Source organism: Diabrotica virgifera, chromosome 3 (genome assembly GCF_917563875.1).
Source record: "Diabrotica virgifera virgifera chromosome 3, PGI_DIABVI_V3a".
In the NCBI taxonomy this organism is placed as follows: Eukaryota; Metazoa; Arthropoda; class Insecta; order Coleoptera; family Chrysomelidae; genus Diabrotica; species Diabrotica virgifera.
In genome coordinates, this window is record NC_065445.1 from 214,381,275 (window position 1) to 214,393,530 (window position 12,256).

Here is a 12,256-nt window from a genome sequence, read left to right on the forward strand (position 1 = left end):
TATTTGACAGATAATTTTCCAGCCAATTAAAAACTGTCCCGTTAAAACCATATTTCTTTAATTTCAAAAGAATTATATGACGATCTATTGTTTCAAATGCTCTTTTGAAATCTATAAAAACTGCGCATATACCGACCCCTGTCGTATCTAAAATACTTTTCATATCTAAGACAACTAACTGTAATGCGGTCTCACATGAATGAGAATTTCTAAATCCAGACTGGTAATTATACAAGATATTATTTGAAGTAATAAATTTAATCAGCCGATTGTACACCACAATTTCTAAAACTTTTTCACAAAATGGGAGCATATTTATTGGATGTAATTGATCAAGTTTATTAGTATTAGGAACTTTTGGAACAGGAACTATAGTTGATATTTTAAATTGCTTGGGCACCAGGCCCTTCTCTAAACTCATATTAATTAAATTTAATAAAGGATAACCTAACACATGAAATAGATTTTTGATAATATCAAGACCTACTTCATCCGTACTATTTTTTTTTATATTGTAATTTGATTATATCATATAGTTGGTTTAGTGATATGCTCTCAAAAGTTTCAAAATTTACATCAAATGAAACAACTGTCTGCAAATTTAAATTAATATCACTATTTTGGTCAAAACTTACAATAATATCTTTAATACTATCAACATAATATTGATTTAATATGTTTGCCAAATTTACACTATATGTTACACCTTCATGTTCAAGACTTTGAAATTGTGATATAGTTTTATTAGTTTCTACTAACTGTTGTAGATGTTTCCACATTTGTTCAGAATTACCCCTATTTCTATCAATATTTGACTCATAAAATCTAATTTTAACTTGTTTTAAAATTCTAACACAGTTATTTCTTTCAATTTTATAGTTATTCCAATCTACGCAATCGTTTGTAAACAAAAATCTTTTATAAGCAATATTTTTATTCTTAACTGCTAATTTACAAGTGTTGTCAAACCATTTATTACCAAAGTTCTTAACTTCCACAGTTTTAACTGGTGACACTCTATTCAAAACATCTACGATATTATTGACGAAAGTATCAGTAACTTCATCGATGTTTACCGAAGAATATGCCCAATCTTTTTCAATCAACATGTTTACCATATTATGATATATTATTTTAGAACGAATTTGTTTTGTTTCTATGACTTCATTTTAGTTACTTTATTATTGAGCACATGGACAATACAGTGATCAGATATTATGTAATTTTTTTCTACATGAGCAGTTAACGTATAGTCATTACTTATGACAAGATCAATCATAGATTTTGAATCTTTAAAAATTCTTGTATATTCATTTACAAGTTGCTGCATTCCATTATTTTCTATATATTCTTTCAATTTACTTTTACCCTGACAATTTTTATCATAATGTATGTTGAAATCTCCAGCAATGACTATACTACAACTACTATGTGATTCATAATAATCATCCATCCACTTGAAAAATACATCAATGAATTCACTTATACTACCACTTGGCGATCTATAAATACCCACTATTCCATAATATGATCCATTAATTACAACATCCAAAGACAAAACCCACAAACTCTTGTCAATAATAAATGTTTTGATATTATTGACTTTTATGTATTCTTTCGTATAAATTAGAACTCCTCCTGTATGACGACTACTAGAATTACAACGCGCCATTACATATATCTGTAGCTCAGAATCTGAAAAATCGCTAGTGATACAAGTTTCCGTTAAACATGAAATGTGTGGGTCATATACCTGAACATAAAGTTTGATTTCATCGCAATGTTTATAGTAACTTTCAGCATTAATACAAGAAAGAAGAAGATTATCTATACACTTTTTATTTGTGCGTGTAATATTTGAAGGCGTCTTTGATGGCTAGATATTATACCCTATTCTTTCTTTGGCTTTTAATAACTGTCTTTGATAACTACTACAATTTCTATCAAATACATTATGGTTATAATTAACATGTTTAAGTTTAAGAATTTCATTTGCATATTTACAGTTAACACAAGTAAAATTATCGTTAGTAATTCTGCACTCATCTTTTTTGTGTTGACCTCCACATAATGGACAAACATCCTGTGAAGTACATTTATCTGCAAAATGTCCAAAATTCCAGCACCGAAAACAACGAATAATATTTACGTGTTCAAAAAATCTGTAGCTATTCCATCCTATATGTATTTTTTCCTTTTCATTAACTAGATAATTAAATATATCTGCTGAAATTTCCACTATTACATTAAGTGCATTACGGTTATTAGTTTTCGATTTATATTTACGTAATATCTTAATGTAAGTTTCTATACCGTCAATCAAATTTTGTTTTTTAAAACTATCAACAAAGCTGTCAATATCTTCAATGTCTTTTTCGTGGACATTTATGATCTTGATCTTAGGTTTAGATATACTTGCAATTTTTATCTCATAATCTGCTCCAAGAACTTTTTCAGCATTAATTTTCAAATTATCCAAAGACTCCTTATTATTACAATGAATTGCAATCGACCCTTTAGCACAAGATTTAACATTTTCAACCGACACATTTATATCGACTGGACTAAATTGTTGTGCTAATACAGTTTTTGTTGTTAAATAATTTTGATTTTGATTTTTTGGTTTTATAATAAGTGGTTCGGTTTTTTTCGTTTTTACAACATCGCTCCATTGACGCTGACTGTTTGTTAGTGTACCATTATTTTCAATAAGATCAATTAACTTACAAGTTTTTTCCAATACTTCTTTTGTTTTCTTTTCATTAAGTTGATATTCAGACTCGTTTTTGTTAAGTCTATTTTCAGCTATCGTAAAACAATTGCCACAAAACCACTTTAAATTAACACAATCTTGTTTAATTTTTAACACTTGATCTTTCACTTTAGCACAATGCAAATGATATGGTTTAATACATAAATCGCAAACGATATACTTATTATTTACAATAAAATTATCAGCACATTGGACACACGTCTGTATGCCCGGCGCCATCTTTGACTACTTGCATTGTTGACATTGCACTTGTTGGCTTGGCGTTTTGTTGTGGAATGCGAGCTTGACTCTTGAAAACATATGGCAGAATTCACATTGTCGTCCGTTAAGGACGGTATTTAAAGTTTTTGCCAATGGTACATTTATAAAAATAAAATCAATTTATTAAATTATGATATATATTGGAGAGATCCTTGATGTCAGTTTTGTTGTTTATACAACGTTGATCTTTCTTTATATGAATCATCTCCAATATACATCTTTTGTTATAGTTTTGTTTTTTTTATAAAATCTGTACATTTTCAAAATCAAAAGCATGGTTATTTTCTATGGAATGTTTGGCTAATGCTGTAGTGTTTACCTTGTTGGTTTGTACACTATGTTTGTGTGCAACAACCCTTGTGTGCAACAACATAGGTCGGTAGAATATTTAAATATTATATTTACCAAGCATTCGGTGCACTTTGATCCACATCAGTCTTCTTGCAAAGCCTCTTAGATAACGGGTAAACCTAGGATGACAAGAAACTCGAATTGAATTAAAGTGAAACCATCTATTTTTATTTGAGTAAACCTTTGCCCAACAGTGTAAATAACAATGAAAAATTTACCATAAAAAATAGCGGATCCTGTTAATCCGTTCACGAGAAAATCCACTATGAGCATAATAATTTCTGGTGGTGTGAAATTTTTGCAGTTAAGTGTATAAATATTGAAAAAGATCCTTGCAAAACAGATCTATTAAGTATTTGTCGTCTGCAGAAGCCACAAAACGTCATGTAAGTTACAGACGAAATACTGTAAGACCACGCGCATCAGGTATCACGACTACCTCATTGGTAAAGTTAGTCTGAACAATTGTAAACAATACTATGACAGTAAAATTGGAGAAAATGGAGGTGGAGATATAGCAGTGAAGAAAGTATGGAACGATGTTCTAATTGTGGCAATACCTGAAGTTTGGGCTAATTGTCTTGTAAAGCACATATAAAAACACTATTCCAAGAAATGAACGCACAATCTTAAAGATTGGTCATTTTTAATGTCTCGAATTTCCTAAACCAGTGGTCCGATTTAAATGATATTTTTTATAATATTAAAAAATAATAAACTATTATGTTATAGCATCATTCTTTAACAATATCACTGTAATAATATTGTTGCAACAGTTAAATTGCCATTATATACCGGGTGCACCAATCAAACCCTGTTTTTTTCTCAAAGTTTACCAAACACTGTGGATTATTCTAACATCTATAAAATACTGAAATTAAAACCCAAATATAGCCCCAGGTTTTCTTAACATTCTGTTTTTTGATTAATTCGCTTATGTTGGACAATAAAAAAGTTTACTTTAACAACTAGCCATATTCTTCAATAATACATAGTGTTTCTAAATAAGTGCGACAAACTTCAAGGGGTAATTCTGCATAAAAAAATAATGACAATTTGCTTTATAAACATATGTCCGCAAATGCTTCGTCTCCGAGATATTGAAGTTTTTCTTAGAAAACTGACGATTTATTTATTGCTCTAAAACTGGTTCAGATATACAAATGAAATTTGAATTTTATATTATCCATTGGTGCGCATGCAGGTCATATTACCCGTATGCACGCTAATGGCGAATATAAAGTTCTAAATAGTATGTCAAAAAATGCGCAATAACTACGTCATAGAACTCAACAAATTTCATTTGCATATCTCAACCGGTTTTAGAGCAATAATAAGTCGTCGGTTTAAAAAAAAATACAACACCCCGTATCTCAGAAACGAAGCATTTGCCAACATATGTTTATAAAGCAAACTGTCATTTCTATTTCATGCAGAATTACATACCCTTTAAAATTTGTCGCACACACTGTATTGATGAAAAACATGGCTAGTTGTTAAAGTCCCTAACTTTCTTAGCATCCAACACAAGCGATTGAATAAAAAAACAAAATGTTAAGCGTGTGATACACACGCAAACTTTAAGTACGAGGGTTTAACCATCGCAGACTTACTCCGCTCGCCGCGGGTGATACACGGCAGACTTACTCATAACTCATTGCGATGTCGTCGAGAGAAGATGCTTTGTGCTATTTATCAATTTTATCGTATTATATACTTCGTATCGTATCCTATCGTATTATGTATTTTTAATACTAATAAAAAAAGACGAAATCAAAAAGTGTGGGTAACAAACAAAATATCATAGATAAGAGGGTAATATTTTCATCAGGAGGATAAAACAGCCTATAAATAATTAGGTTTACTAAAAAACAAATAATCAAAAAAGCCTAAAATAGTGTTTTACCGTTTTCTCAAAACTTATAAAATATAACTTGTCTCCTTTCAACAATAAACGATTGAATTATTTCTAGGCAATTTGCTTAATTATTAGTGAAAATTTAAGTGTAAAGCGTGTGATACACACGCCAGTAAGTACGCGAACTTATTGCTCGACGACCTTTTTCGCGCGTGTATCACAGCAAGTACGCGTACTTTAAGTCCGCCGAGTAAGTACGCCGTCGATTTTAACAAGTTTGAAATCTTACTCGTAACCCGTACGTGTATCACTGCCACGAGCCGCGAGCCTCGACACATCATGTTATTGCGTTTCAAGTTACACTTATATTTTCACTAATTAAGCAAATTGCCTAGAAATAATTAAATCGTTTATTGTTGAAAGGAGACAAGTTACATTTTATAAGTTTTGAGAAAACCGTAAAACACTATTTTAAGCTTTTTTGATTATTTGTTTTTGAGTAAACCTAATTATTTATAGGCTGTTTTATCCTCCTGATGAAAATATTACCCTCTTATCTATGATATTTTGTTTGTTACCCACACTTTTCGATTTCGTCTTATTTTATTAGTATTAAAAATATATAATACGATAGGATACGATACGATGTATATAATATGATAAAATTCCTAAATAGCACAAAGCATCTTCTCTCGACTACATCGCAATGAGTTATGAGTAAGTTTGCCATGTATCACCGACGGCGAGCCGAGTAAGTCCGCGATCTTTAAAACCGCATACTTAAAGTTTGCGTGTGTATCACACGCTTAACTTTAAACGCAATAACATGATGGCTCGAGGCTCGCGGCTCGTGGCAGTGACACACGTACGGATTACGAGTAAGATTTCAAACTTGTTGGATCGACGGCGTACTTACTCGGCGGACTTAAAGTACGCGTACTTGCTGTGATACACGCGCGAAAAAGGTCGTCGAGCCATAAGTTCGTGTACTTACTCGCGTGGGTCTCTTCAGTACTTATTTTATAAATGCCAGAATATTCCACAGGTCGTTCCAAACTTTAAGGAAAAAACACAGTTTGATTGGTACACCCATACCATTGGTACAACAATATTATTACAGTAGTACTGATAAATAATAAGGCTATAACATATTAAAAAATCACTTAAATCAGCCAACAGGTTTAGAAAATTCGAGACACCAAAAATGACCAATTTTAAGGGGGTGCGTTAATTTCTTGGAGTAGTGTATTTGTACAAGATGGTCGGGCAAAGCTTATCACATACGACGAAAAGAAAACAATAACTATTAGAAATCTAACAGACAATTGAAATGGCGAGGTCGTATCCAATGAAGAGGACAAGTGATTTTCATTTTTAAACACACATATGACCATGTTATAGCATGTGTTAATCATTGAGTTTTTAACGATAAAAGGTTTTAATTATAAATGATTTTCCCAATTTAAAATCCAGACTTTGATCTGAATGTGTAGTTAATTTGGTTTTCTGTTTTTTATGTTTTCCAAATACCAATGTTATAACTAGTTTTTCTTCTCATTTTCATATTTTACGAAAAAATATTTTTTTTAAGTTTATTTAACAACAGATTGAATTTTATTTACTAAAAAGAGAATACACAATTTTGATCCAAAATTAACAGTGTTTTTGTATCAGATAGAACTATTTATTCCTGTCTTTTGGCGTATACCTAAATATATATCATTTGTACGTATTTATAAATAAATTGCGATTGATTAATTTTAATTAAAAAATATAATCTCTCCGTCATTGGTAATTTGATATTTCATATTGATATTTGATATGGGTAATTTCAATAATTTGTTTATTCCGTCTTGATTTGTAGCTCTTCTGTTTTTAGATTTTTAGGTATTTTTACAACTTTCTGTATATTTATATTAACTTCTTCATTTGTGGTAGTTTCTGGCGTTTCCGGTGTGAGCGTCATTTGTTTTTCCTCTGCACAGAACTTTTTTAGATATGTAATCCATGTATCCTTTTCTATATCTATTCCATGTCTATGTTTTGTGTCTATTAGTTCTTTTTTCTACGACCGTTTAATAACATGCTCCTTATTCACTATTTTTGAATAGTTAATAATGCCCATTACTTTCTTCTTCTTCTTCTTCTTCTTCTTCTTATAATAGGCCTCTTGGCCTGTTCATTATTCCTTACCGATTTTGAGCTTGTATTCCTAGCTGTGATGTTGACTGTCAGTTATCTCGCCACCTTTTAAAGGGCCTTCCTGTTGGTCTCTTGCCTGTTGGCTTTGAATCTCTGGCTATACGGGCTCTTCTTTCGCTGTCCATTCTCGTCACATGCTGATTCCACTCTCGTCGTCTCTGTCTTCCCCACCGTACTATATCTTGTATGTTACAGAGATCTCTTATTCTGTCGTTCGGTATTCTGTCTCTCAGTGTTTTCCCAGTTATTGACCTCAACGTTCTCATTTCTGATGTTCTCAGTATCCTCTTCGTTTCTGCAGTGTCACATCTTGTTTCTATCGCGTACGTCATGATCGGTCTTACACATGATTTGTATATGCGTACTTTCCCTTCCAGCCTCATATCTTTGTTTCTCCAGATGACATTCCTCAGACATCCTGACACGTAATTGGCTTTATTTGCTTGCTTTCGGACGCTCTCTTTAACATCTCCATTACTACATATTTCGATTACCAGATATTGGAATCTCGAGACTTGTTCAATTAGTTCGTTGTTAATTACTAATTTGCATGTTATGGGTTCCCTTGACACTACCAGGGATTTTGTCTTGGCTGTTGATATTTTCATGTTGTAGTTCTTCGCCACTATATTGAAAGTTTGTGCCATTCGTTGTAGGTTATCCTCGTTATCGAAGATTAAGATTGCGTCGTCAGCATAACAGAGGATTTTTGTTTGTTTTTCCGCCATCTTATATCCTTTTCCAGTACCTTTAATGTTTTATATGATTTTGTCCATGACTAAATTAAAAAGCAATGGGCTCAAGCTATCCCCTTGTCTGATTCTGGAGGTGATTTCTACTTCCGATGTTAGTTGATTCTCGACTTTTATTCTGGTTTTGTTCTTCGTATTAATGTCTTTAATTATCCTTATCATCTTAAAGGGCTGATTTTTCTCCTTTAGCAATCTTAGCACATCTTCCAATCTTACACAATCGAAGGCCTTAGTCAGTTCTATAAAGCACATAAATGCAGGTGTATTATATCCCAGTGCTTTCTCAGCAATTTGTCTGGCTATGAATATGGCGTCTATTGTGGACCTATTTTTCCGAAAACCTTGTTGTTCCTCACTAATTGTGTATTCTTCATTTATTTTATTGTTTATTATATTATACTCGTCCTTTACTAGTCTGGTACACGCTGGCTCCATATTATTTCTTGAAAGATGATCTCTATGTTTTTGATTAAAGTTTCTCCTCCGTATTTCAGGAGTTCATTTGGTATCCCATCGGGTCCTGGTGCTTTTCTGTTTTTTAATTTACGTATGTTATTCCTTATTTCTTCTTTTGTGATTTCTTAGTTCTGTGTCTATGTTGGATTCGTCTTCATTTCCTGTTTCTTCCTCTTCTTCAGGTATTATAGTATCTTCCTTATATAGTTCTTCTATTTAGGCGGTCCATTGTTCTGCTTCTATTTTATTTAAACTTCTATATTCGTTAATGGGTTTTTTCCTATTTTTAGTATTTTCCAACTTTTCTTTGCGCTCCATACAAATCGTGTTCCATTTCTTTGGTAAAGCGTGTCCAATATTCCCTTTTTATATTTCTTTACCATATAACCCATTACTTTACCCGTGATTAATAGATCATTACTCATGGGTCATTACTCACGGGGTGAAGTTAGGTTTCAGTGGTTCATGCCACTTTTAGGCCGCTTACAAACGAACCACTGTTTGAAGTCGAAATCGGCAGCAAAATATCGAGCGTTTGTCTGTCGCTACTTGAAGTGTTTTTAATTAAACTATACCTACTACTTAGGAGTTTTTTACTTCGCTGTTATAGTTTGTTAACTACATGGTATACAGCCAAGTCCGGGGAACTTTCCCATTTTAGTTAATTTGATCAATTAGTTAAGAAGTAATGTTCAATTAACTAAACCACGCGCTCCGCCGAATATTGCCATACAGTGTGCCATGGTTTGTCAGAGGGGTGACTCGAGTGTTATAAATAAAAAATTATAGACATACATTTAATTTTAGAAAAGTCTTTATAATATGTTACTTGTGCAAAATTTTCGGATTTTTCGAAGTGACAAGTCAGTTTTTTTCTAAAATATATATTTACTTGAATTTCGCAGTTCAGTTGTTTGATAACAATGAATTACCTACTTTTGGAGAAGATAGAACTTTTTGATAAGTTGTTTATTATACATTTCGTAAGAGGAAAAAAACATTTTGTCGCCTGTCAAAATTTTCAATGTATTTTAAATGTAATCATTTTTTCGATTCCTGAGTTACCTCATAAGTATGTTTGAAAAATTTAAACACCGAATGAAAGATTACTTTATTACCGAAGGCTGAAAGTCTCTTAGAATGAATAAAAAGTTTCTTTTGAATGAGACATTTGAAATTAAAAATCACACTAAATTTGCTCTTAATTTTTCACCCCTGTAACTTATTAAAATAAACATTATAGAAGTTTTCAGGGACTTTTGGCCCTTGGTAATAACGTAATCTTTCATTCTGCGTTTAAATTTTTCAAAAATACTTATTAGTTTACTCAGGATTCGAAAAAAAAAATCTCATTTAAATAGCATTGAAGCCGAAAGTTCGTACCTATCCCCTTAATGGAATTATAAAAAGTTCGACACTCACCGGCACAAAAAACGGGCACCCCAAAAAATGGGTCATTTTTAATATCTTGTATTTCCTAAACCTGATGTCCGATTTAAGTAATTTTTTAATATGTTATAGCCTTATTCTTTAACAATATCGTTGTAATATTACTGTTGCTAGACAGGTACATTGTCATTGTATACATGGTGTACAAATCAAACTGTGTTTTTTTTCTCAAATTTTAGAACACCCTGTGGAATGTTTTAGCTTTTAAAAAATACTGAAATTAAAACACAACTATAGCCTCAGGTTTTCTTAACATTCTGTTTTTTGATTCATTGGCTTATGTTGGATAATGGAAAAGTTAGGCACTTTAACAACTACCCCTGTTTTTCGTCAATATAGGGTGTTTTTAAATAAGTACGGCAAACTTTAAGGGGTATTTCTGCATGATAAAATAATGACAGTTTGCTTTATAAACGTATGCCCGCAAATGCTTCGTTTCCGAGATAGGGGGTGTTGAAATTGTTCTTACAACCTGACGATTTATTTATTGCTCTAAAACGGTTTATGATATGCAAATGAAATTTGGTAGATTTTCAGAGGTAGTTATTGCACATTTTTTGGCATGGAACTGAGAATTTTATATTCACCATTGGCGTTCATACGGGATATATCTAAAATGTTTATACCCGTATGCACGCCAATGGTGAATATAAAATTCTTAATTGTATGCCAAAAAATGCGCAATAACTTCCTCTTAAAATCTACCAAATTTCATTTGCATATCACAAACCGTTCTAGAGCAATAAATAAATAGTCAGTTTGTAAGAACAATTTCAACACCCCCTATCTCGGAAACGAAGCATTTGCAGGCATACGTTTATAAAGCAAACTGTCATTATTTTATCATGCAGAATTACCCCTTAAAGTTTGCCGTACTCATTTAAAAACACCCTGTATTGACGAAAAACAGGGGTAGTTGTTAAAGTGCCTAACTTTTTTATTATCCAACATAAGCGAATGGATAAACAAACAGAATGTTAAGAAAACCTGAGGCTATAGTTGGGTTTTAATTTCAGTATTTTATAAAAGCTAGAACATTCCACAGGGTGTTCCAAAATTTGAGAAAAAAACACAGTTTGATTCGTACACCCTGTATACAATGACACTGTACTTGTCTAGCAACAATATTATTACAGCGAATTAAAATTAAAAGCGGCTATAACATATTAAAAAAATTACTTAAATCGGACATCAGGTTTAGGAAATACAAGACATTAAAAATGACCCTTTTTTTGGGGTGCCCGTTTTTTGTGCCGGTGAGTGTATATTGTTTGATTTTTTCCGTAAGTGAAAACTCTATTGACTCCACTAAACAAAATGTTTTAAAAATTAAAATATCGTTTAATCTTCATGTAAAATGAAAACAAAATTGAGCAAGTATTTATATAAATTTTACTTGCAGTCAAAATATTTACAAATAATAATTAAAATTGAATAGGGGTAAATTTTATATAGACTCCTTTGGGAATGCACAATGGCAATATTAAATATGCTGGGATATTAATTCTAAAACGATAATATAGATGTGTAATTAAAACTTTGGAGGATGGACTGATCATATCGTAAATGTTTAATTTAAAATGAATGGGAGCAATAAACGGCAAAATCTATAAAGCAACCACTCGAACAATAGAATTGGTTGGAACTGTATATTTACGGTAGTCAGTGAGGGTATTTGGCTCCAAATTCCATCCTACTACATCGATTTACTTGATATTTTCACAATATCCCCAAGTAGGGAATATCTCAAGAAACAAAGTCTACCCTATATTATATGGTGATTTTTTATCTTGGGGCGGTTCCCATGTCTTCAAGTGGGTAGAAAATTTTTTGGTCAAAATAACCACGGAAGTGGCTATAGAACCTAATTCTAAGCAAAAACTGTTTTATATTTTTTTTAAACTCAATACCTTTTGAATTATTCGTGGATTAAAAATGTCCATTTTCAATGATAAATGACGCCTCTTTGGACGGTTTTTTGCGAATACCTTAAAAACTATGCATCTTATTAAAAAACTATATGAAACATTTTTGTAGCTTATAAAAAAACAAAGAGCTTCGTTCCTTCATAAATCTTCTAGTTATAATACAAAAAGAGGTAGGTAAAAAGAGTTTGATTTTTTGGTGCATGATCAAATCGGTGTATTCAACTTG